The sequence below is a fragment of the Choloepus didactylus genome, chromosome 16, assembly GCF_015220235.1.
Source record: "Choloepus didactylus isolate mChoDid1 chromosome 16, mChoDid1.pri, whole genome shotgun sequence".
NCBI lineage: Eukaryota > Metazoa > Chordata > Mammalia > Pilosa > Megalonychidae > Choloepus > Choloepus didactylus.
The window spans coordinates 76,199,850-76,207,529 of record NC_051322.1 but is presented as its reverse complement, the minus strand read 5'-3'; the positions used below and the strand labels follow the sequence as shown (position 1 = coordinate 76,207,529).

General features: G+C 34.8%; 1 pseudogene; it reads left to right on the top strand.

Annotated features, from left to right (window-relative positions):
* Positions 1-277: 277 nt before the first annotated feature.
* LOC119511342 lies at positions 278-1,205 on the top strand (annotated as a pseudogene).
* Positions 1,206-7,680: the final 6,475 nt, after the last annotated feature.

Here is a 7,680-nt window from a genome sequence, read left to right as displayed (position 1 = left end):
GAAGTTCTGTTACTATATTTCTAAAACTTCCTATTATTTTAATACTTTCTGTGTAACAACATCATATATATATATGCATAAGAAAAATAAACACTTTTGATAAAAGATATGTGAGAAAGAAGAGAGAGGGAAACAGAAAAATAGGAGAGGCTTGGAAAGGGAATGCATAGGAAAAGATAATATAAATGTGGAATGGCTGTATTTGTCATGTGTATTTACTGATTTCTATTTATTTTATTAGATTAAATGTATCTCTATCTGGATCAAATTTAAAGAAATGCTCAGTTTTACTGATGTGACAGAATATATTCTTTTGGAATTAACCAGTCATCCTGAATTGTAACTCCTTTTCTTTGTGGTTTTCTTACTTGTGTACATTATCACCCTGATTGGGAATATTGGCATGATCATATTAATCAGGATCAGTCCCCAGCTCAATAGCCTGATGTACTTTTTTCTCAGTCATTTATCGTTTGCAGATGTGTGGTTCTCCTACAATGTCACACCTAAAATGTTGGAAAACTTGGTACCTGAGAGAAAAACCATTTCCTACCCTTTTGCCTTGTGCAATGTTTTTTCATCATTGCCTTTGTCCATGTAGAGGTCTTCATCCTTGCCATGATGGCCTTTGACAGATACATGGCAATTGGCAACCCTCTTCTTTATGGCAGCAGAATGTCAAGGACTATCTGTATTAGACTGCTTTCTTTCCCTTGTATATGCAGCTTCCTTATTAGTCTGATCTCCACACTTTGGACCCATGGTTTGTACTTTTGTGGAAACTGAGATCAACAACTTCTGCTGTGCAGACTCAGCCCTCATCAAAATGGCCTGTGCAGGGACCTTTATTAAAGAATATACCATGTGCACATTAGCATGTCTCAACTTTTCTTGTTCTTTATTGATCATTATCATCTCCTACATATTTATCCTAATTGCCATCCTCAAAATGCATTCTTCAGAAGGAAGAAAGGAAGTCTTCTCCACATGTGGGTCCCACCTGACCACTGTCACCATATTTGATGGAACGTTCTTCTTCATGTATCTTAGAAGCCCAGTCGAGGAGTCTGTGGAGCAGGGGAAAATTGTGGCTGTTTTACACCACAGTAATTCCTATGATGAACCCCATGATCTACAGGCTTAGGAATAAGGATGTAAAGGAGGCCATGAACAAAGCTATCAGTAGAACATTTTTAATTAAATGAAGTAGAAAGTTACCACCTATGATGAGATACATAGTCCAATAGAAAGGGTAGGGGTTTATAATTTCTTTTTGATAATTTAAGGAAAAGTGTTATTTATCTTTTCAGTGAGTAGAGAACAAATAATATGTAATTTAAAAGAAAATAATGATATAATAGGCCAGAGAAGCATGTTGTAAACCCAGGACCTTCTAGGTCTACGAAATCTGAAATAACCAGAATATGTTGAATATTTTTCTATTATGTTTCTTTCCCACACAATGTAAAATTCAGTGGTTATTTTGGAATAGTGAATATTTTATTTATGGCCCTTTGATATTTCACTAATCCACTCTTCTAAGTCTGTTCATAAAAGAATTATAGTTATCTCTTCTTGCCCCTAGAATGACTTTTAGTTCTGGATTATATGTTATTTGCTAATGGCTATATTGAGTACCATTGCACTATAAATCACTGTTGTAATTGATGACAACATCCCTGATAATGGAATATTTTAGGTGAAATCTGTTATAAAGTCTATGCAAGCAAAGGAGAGTCTAAACTTGCATGTAATTGTGCCTAAGAGTCTCCCCCTGAGTACCTCTTTGTTGCTCAGATGTGGCCCTCTCTCTCTCTAACTGAGCCATCTTGACAGATGAACTCACTGCCCTCCCTGCTACATGGGACCCGACTCCCAGGGTTGTAAATCTCCCTGGCAATGCAGAATTTGACTCCCGGGGATGAATGTGGACCCTGCATCATGGGACTGAGAGTATCTTCCTGACCAAAAGGGGGATGCAAAATGAGATGAAATAGTTTCAGTGGCTGAGAGATTTCAAATGGTGTTGAGAGGTCACTCTGGTGGACATTCTTATGTACTATATAGACAACACCTCTTAGGTGTTAATGTATTGGAATAGCTAGAAGTAAATACCTGAAACTTCCAAACTCCAACCCAGCAGTCTGGACTCCTGAAGACAATTATATAATAATGTAGATTACAAGGGGTGACAGTGTGATTGTGAAGACCTTGTGGATTACACCCCCTTTATCTAGTGTATGGATGAGTAGAAAAATGGTGATAAAAACTAAAGGACAAATGGGATGGGATGGGGGGATGATTTGGGTGTTCTTTTTTCACTTTTATTTTTCATTCTTGTTCTGGTTCTTTCTGATGTAAGTAAAATGTTCAGAGATAGATTGTGGTGATGAACGCATAACTATGTTAACATATTGTGGACAGTGGATTGTATACCATGGATGATTGTATGGTGTCTGAATGTATTTCAATAAAACTGAATTTAATAAAAAAAAGTCTATGCAAGCAACATTAATATAACTATATACTGCATGAGTTTTTATTTTCAATTGTATACAAATTAATTAAACTTAATTTACATATGAACTCATTTAATATCCTGTTATCCTTTTAACATACTATTTTATAGTGACTATGAAAAATGAAGATATAATTTCATCAGTGTACTGAAATTTAGAATGTGATTCCTTAATTGGATTTTAACAGCTTACTTTCATAATATTTTGGATATATATATATATATATATATATATATATATATATATATTCTTTTTTTTTTCCTCTTTGTGTTTGTTAATTTAGGGTTTTATTTGGTGGGAATAGAAACTAGCTGCCCTGTAGTAGTACTAGTGTGCTCACTTGCACCTTGTCATACATTTTATATCTGACTCTAAAATCATACTTTTATGCTTTCATACTTCCTGCTTGGCATGAATGCATTAGGTCTCTCCAAAGAAGTTTTGAACAGATATGGACACAGGCAACCTCAAGACTCAAGGGCTACACATACCAGAAAGCAAGCAGACAGCACCAATTGTCCTCTCTTCTGCCCATCCCTGGTTCCCAATTTCCCTTGATCTTCTACGACCACTTAGTCTCTACAAATACAAACATCCCTATTTCTGGAATTCTAGAAACCTAACCAAGAACATTGAATGAAAGCCTCACATATGTATAGTCTCACCATGGATTGTTACACTTAGTCAATTTGAAAGATGCAGAAATATCTCATTGTTTTAATTTAAATACCCTTGGGACCTAGTGAAGCTAAACACTACCTGTTTCTTGGACATTTGAATTACTTTAATTCTGTTTATTTGTATCATCTATTTTTCTATCAGGATAAACATATTTTTGACTTGAAGTTAATGTTTTTCTATTAACTCTATGTTTAAGACTAGTAACTCACTGAAATTTAAGCTCCATGAGAGAACAATTTTTGTCTTAATTGCTATTATACCAGTATTCTAAACTATTGTTATAAGAGCTTAATTAATATTTGATACTTATATTAACAGACTGATTGTCCATTATACATGCCCCATTTTTCCTTAAAGTTTGTTGTTTCCCATCTAATTTTGATTATTTTCCTTTATAACATGCTAATAATTTAAATGTCTGTGTCTTCTTAGTTCCTTCATTAGTGTTAAGATAAAAAAGGTCCTTCTCCAAATGTTGGGTGACAGATCTGCCATGCCGTCCCTAAATCCAATTCCCAGTTCTTTTTGTGTTTTTAAAAATAGACATAGTTTTCACTTTCCCTTGCAGTTTCTGTAACTAAGTGGCTGAGGTCTCTATAAGGGAATATGGTGGTGCAGTGAATCTAAGTCTGGACAATAGAAGTCCCCCAGGTTGATCCTCTATGTTTTCTTGCATGTTTATTTGCTTTTTGCTTGCTGACTAGTTGGAAACAAAGATCCCAGAGGATGGTGTGGAGTCACTGAATCACCATAATGAAGGCCTTCTTCCAGGTCTGCATTGGACTGTTATATGAGCAAGAAATGCATGTCTATTGTGTTGAACCACTAAGATTTCAGCAGCAAGTGTTATTTTAACTTGCATGGGTGGATTATATAGCAATTCACATAAAAGTTCATGCAATATTTTATTCACATAAAAGTTGAGTGTGAAATATTTACACTCAACAATTTAACTCATTAAGAATTTGCTTCTGTATGTGTGGTTTGAGACAAGAATTTAACTTTAATTATGTAAAATATAAACTAATTATTCCATCATTTATTTAATAATCTGTCTGTCCCCACTAATTTTTAAATTTCAATAAAATTTACATTAATTTGTTTATATTTATTTTTACCCATTTCTCAGCATTCTAACCTGGTGCTTATAAATCATTAATTAATTCATTCATCCATCTAACAAATACTTACTGAGTGCCTACTATATACCAGTCATTGTTTTAGTTATTTGGTATCAATGAACAAAAGAGAAAATTCCTTGATTTTTTGATATTTGTATTCCACTGATGTGAGATGCACAGAAATATTTAACATGATAAATAAGTAAATTATATAACATTTTAGACTGTGGTATTAAGGAAAAATCTAGAAAAGAATAGAATAGGGTGAAGGAGCCAAGGAGTGCCACAGGCTTAGGGTCAGTTGTATTGAGAAGGTGATAGCTAAGCAAAATCCACATGATGGTGATTAAGGGGTTTAGTCATGTTTGGGTGTTTGAGGGGAAGTTTTCTCAGCATATGAAACAGCCAGGACTAAGGACTTTAATGAAAGCATTTAAGGAGTGCTTCAAGGATAGCCTGGAAGCCTTTGGGGCTGGAACCCTGAGCCATGATATTGGAGTATAAGATCAGAGGCATGACAGAGAAGGGGTGAACTCTGTGAGCCATTGAAAGGCTTCTACCCTGAGAAAAATACTAATGGAGGGTTCTGAGCAGTGCAGCAGCATGACCAGACACGTTTTAAGAGGACCACTTTGGTTTCTGAGTTTACAATGTATTACAGAGCACTAGGGTGAAAGCAAGATCTGTAATCCAGACAAGAGAGATCATTGCTAGGAACAGGGTAGTAGCAATAAAGCTGATGAGAGGTCCTCAGGCTCGGGATATATTTTTCAACATAGAGTTCTTGTTGCATAGTGTTGTTGGTTTGAAGTGGGTGCTCACCACAGATTACATTTCCCACCCTTCTTGTAGCTAGGTACTACAGTGTGACTAGTTCTCACCAATGAAATGTATTGGTGATTTATATGTGAAACTCGCAGACTGGGATGTTTAAAACACTCATTGCTTCTCCACCTTCTCACCAGCAACTAACAACTGTATGTAGTTGCTCAAGGTGACTTTGTAAAATATATAATCTAAAGAGCAGAGGCCCTGACAACTTGAGACCTTGAATGACACTGTGAAACAGACCTCTGCTATGATCTGGAGCACTTGTTTGTACATTTAATGATCAAGAGACAAAATTCATAATATTGTATACTTTATACTTTCTTATTTTTACTTTATATTTGCTACTAATTTGTCCTTATGTTTACATGACCCTCTGCCATCCACAAGGACTAGATCCTTGATTTTTTTAATCAGCTTTACTTTTCTCTGTTATCAATTTTTGCTTCTATTTTTATGAAACCCATTTTTCAACTATCTTTAAGATTATTTTTTATTTTTTCTAACTCTTGGAGTTAAATGCTTGGTTGATCAGTTTACACTATTTTTTATTTCATAATGATAAGAACATGAGATCATATTTCAAATTTGGACCAGGCCATATACTTCAAAATGCATGATTCCTGCTTTTGTTATTTTTTAGTGTGACTTTAGTTTTGCTTTCCACTTTGATCAAAGAATTATATAGGTAAATATAATAGTTTATGAATTACTTCTTTAATAATTTAATATTAAAGTTTTATTCTTTTTGTTTTAAAAAAGGCCTTTACTCTTTCTAACTTTTAGAAATTATCCAAGTTCTTTTGCACTTTGCGAAAGGGAATTTTAGCATGTGCTTTTGTAAAATTTAGATTTCCATATCAAAAATCTATATGATTACCGCCTTATTTTCTACATTTTTTTTCTATCTGCTGAGGAAACACTAAAAACATATTAAACTTTCACATTTATTTTTATTTTATTGTCTCTTTATATAGTTTTTATTTTGTTAAATATATTGACTATATAACTTCATGATGGATGATACTCTTCTTCAATTAAAAGTAACTCTTTCTTGTTTAATGCTTTTTAATTTATCTCCTAGTTTGCCTCAAATTAATACCATAATTCCCGCTTTCTTTGTATTTATATTCACTTACCCTGTGCTCTGTAATCTTTCTGAGTTTTACATATGTCAACAGTAAACAAAAGATAGTTTTGTTTTGCCATCTCCCATCCCACAAAACCAAAATATTTTAAAATCAGTTTCTTTATTTAGAGGTTATCTTCACTGGGGGTAGTGGGTTTTCAAGGAGATGGGCAGACATATTCCAGATTTTACTATGTTTGATCTTTCTCCTCTAATCTATCCATTTGTTTTGGTGTCAAATTTTGAGGAAACATCCACAAAACTTGCTCATCTCTAGAGATCCCCAGTAAATATCTCTCAGCTTATCTTGTGATATCCTCCAGAACACATATTTCACCCAGGCTGCAACTTATTCATTTTGCCCTCACCAATCACACTTAGACTGTCTACTGGATAAATTTTCAATATGCTTGTTCCTTCATTTTTGTAGTTTTGTCACTTAAGCATGTAAGGCAAGTCCTAGGAAATGGAAGATAACAGTGTGTTCTTTATTCTGTTGTTCTTTACACACTTTAAAAGGAAACATTTTAAGTACCTTGATATCAAAATTAAATGAAGCTATATTGTCCTATAGTGATTTCATGGCAAGAAGAAAAAATGAATTTCTACAAGATTGTACATGTCAACTTGATTAAGGCTGGGAACTATGAATCTCAGGATCCCCTTCTCCATATGGTTCTTGGTTAGAGTTGGCAAAAAGAGGAATTTGTGAGGGGTGTAACAGGTGGAAAAGATGGTAAGTCTTTACTCTCTGTGTTTAACAGATTGAGGCTTCCAAAGATGTACTCCTCCTAATCCCTGGAAACTGTGACTACGTTATCTTACATGGAGAAAGGGATTTTGCAAATGTGATTAAGTTAAGTAATCATGCCAGTTTGGATGTACTATGTCCCCAAAATGCCATTTTCTTTGTTTCAATCTTGTGGGGGCAGGCTTATTAGTGTTGATTACATTGAAATCTCTTGGTATAGTGTTACCATGGAGATGTGACTCAATCAACTGTGGGTGAGAACTTTCATCGGATTATATCCATGGAGATATTGTCCCACACATTCAGGATGGGTCTTAATTCGATTACTGGAGTACTTTAAAAAGAGCCACACAGGCCCAGATGAAGAGTAGCTGTGAGTGACATCTTGGAGAGCAACTAAGAGTGGCATTTTGGAGAAGCTGTAACTGAGATAGACATTTTGAAGATGGCTGTTGGAAGCTGATGCAGACAATTTGGAGAATGCCATTATGAAATGCAGCCTGGGAGCAAGCAGACACCAGCCTTCTGAGCTAACAGAGGTTTTCCAGATGCCATCAGCCATCCTTCAGTGAATGTACCTGATTGTTGATGCCTTACCTTGGATATTTTATGGCCTTCAGACTGTAACTTTATAACCAAATAAATGCCCCT